The following is a 2,496-nucleotide window of genomic DNA, read 5'->3' on the forward strand; positions in this document are numbered from 1 at the left end:
CTGTCTGCTGCCACTAAAGCTGCTGCCCTGGAGCATCCCCTTTCCCACGGCAGTGCCACACAAATGCTGGAGCCAGCAGAAGCTCTGCCAGCTGGCAGCCCAGTTTTTACTAGAGCCAGTGGAAAATTTTCAATCAAAAAACGCTGATTCATCCGTAAGAGGAAAGAAATGGGTTTAGCCAGTGAAAATGTAATAAAAACTATCTATTGCTTTCTTCTGGATCTGTATTTTAATCTTAGACATGCTCTAGACTCAAATGGGAAAATCAAAATTATGTTGACTCCTCAGAAAGATTGTTCTGAGATTTCCCAAACCTATTTTTGTCATTTGATGGGAATTTCCTCTAGGTTTTGACTAGGAAAAAGGAAAGTTTGAAATTCCAGAATTTCTAGCAGAACGAAGTCAGGAGGACTTCTCGGGAGGACGTCTTGCTTTAATACCAGGAGCTTCATTCTGAGCTGAATTATGCACCACTCTGGTAATTCTGATGTATTTTCAGCTACGTTTGTACACCAGCCACAACTTCCAAATACACAGTTATTTATTATTGGCACCTCACTTTTCCTGGGGTAGAGTTTCACCCTTACATTTACATTTAATTGCGGGTTTGGTATTCTGCCTTCTTTAGGTGCTTGTTGTTTTTGCTTGGAGATGTGTATTCTACAACTTTCTCCAGCTCTGTAAAATTCAGTCAGCTTCAAGCAATGTTTAAGTTTGTCCATGTTTCCTCTTGCCCCTTCCCATCACATGGATCGGCTCAGCTTTGTGAAATGCTTTACTGATGTGGCTCTGTACCATGCACCTTCCTTCTCACTCATTTTCACCTGGTTCTCTGTTGCACAGACCAGGGTCTGGTGAAAAGTTTGTATCTGTGCTTTCACACTTCATGAGCAGTTGTTAAAAACCCTGATGAATTTTAGACTGAAGCACATCAGATGTTTGTGCAAAGCTATCACAAGCTGATATGCAGAGGAGTCTTTTGGACCAATGTGCTACATCTTCAGATGATTTACAGCTTTTTATTATCACACAAGTGCCCACTGTGCAACATTCCAGAAACCCTCTTCTCGAAAAAATGACAACAGAGCTAAGAAGACCTGTTTGTATTACTATCCACTAGACGTGTTAACATTCAGCCCATTCATGCATGTTTGCTGTTTAGCCTCCCAAATCCCTCTCCTGGGATGCTCAAGGGCCAGATCTGTAGTGGTCACTGCCATGGCCGAGCTGGGGACAGCAGCCAAGCATGCCTCTGACAAGACATCCTTCATGCACCTGCAACAGGATAAGATAGTGCTCACTACACATAAACGCTGCAAGCTGGGTGTGCCTGTACACCCTACAGAAACTGCAGGCTTTTCCATATCCACGGGTTTTGGTCCTCCAGGAATACAAAAGCAGCAAGGCCAAAACCCATCCGCTTGCAAAACCTGCTCTCAAGATGACACAGGCAAATAGAGGGTGATAGCATAACATCTCGCTCAGAGAGGATCTGTCCATCAACTCAGTTCCTATCACTTGGTCAGAGCTGAGTCACACACTCTCTAACCTCACTGAGCACGTCACTCTGACACTGTCTCCTTCAAGAACAGGCACGGCCTATGAATCGATAGCAGCAAATGCTAGCACCTTCATCATCTTCAGGATCCTTGTTCCACATGCCTGTTCTTCTGAGGCCCCCTTACCAAAATAAGCAGTATTGCAAAGCCTTAAAGATGGGGATGTTTCCAACCTTCCTCATCATGTAATTCACAACCCAGCACCCACCGCCCAAAGCAGTAAAAGTTGAAGCACTCTGTGCTCAACCACAGGGCTGCAGCAATTTGGACTCAAAACCGGCAAGGTTTTTCTTCTTTGGATTATTATGATGCAGAAAAGCAAATTGTAGTAGGAGGAATCTCTCATTTTGCAAAGGGACCTGAGACTCAGCGTGTCCTTGTTATCTGCATTGATCATATCGGTTTGTTTGTTTACCTATTCAGCTCCTGAAACGTTGTCTGCTAAAGAGCGACATCTCCCTGAGGTAAGCCATGAGCCAGGAATCCGAATTAGCCAAAGGATGTTTTACGACACCTAGGATGTTAACAGATATTGTTTCTATATTGTTTCAACTTAAAATTTGCACGAGTTATGCTCCTTTTCCTGGCTGCTACTTTCCAAACTGAGGCACGCAGACAGGAGAACTGGTAGTGGCTTTTTTTGTCTTTCTAATGCAACAAAAAGTTATTTTCCCTGCCCAAGCATTCCTCAGCTCCTAAAGGAAAATCCCGGGATAGATAATGGGGAAATTTTCACCAAATCTCACATCCTGTCTTTGACACAGCCCTTCGACAGCAGTGCTTCAAGTACCCAGCTGCACAGAGCACAAGATGCTCCCGGCCCCAAGCAGCGCCCGCTGAAGTGCCACTAGGTGGCCACAAGCAAATGCGCCCGCGGGCGCGCTGGCCCCGCCAGCAGGCACCTTTGCCGGGCTGCGAGGAGCAGCTGCACTCGGCT

General features: G+C 45.4%; 1 protein-coding gene across 1 annotated transcript in view; it reads right to left on the bottom strand.

Annotated features, from left to right (window-relative positions):
* Positions 1 to 2,496, bottom strand: part of VSX2 (visual system homeobox 2) — a gene marked incomplete at its 5' end in the record, with an annotated part of 17,307 nt that overhangs the window by 4,069 nt on the left and 10,742 nt on the right. The window lies entirely within an intron of this gene.

This window comes from Buceros rhinoceros, unplaced genomic scaffold, assembly GCF_000710305.1.
Source record: "Buceros rhinoceros silvestris isolate BGI_N320 unplaced genomic scaffold, ASM71030v1 scaffold11810, whole genome shotgun sequence".
Lineage (NCBI taxonomy): Eukaryota > Metazoa > Chordata > Aves > Bucerotiformes > Bucerotidae > Buceros > Buceros rhinoceros.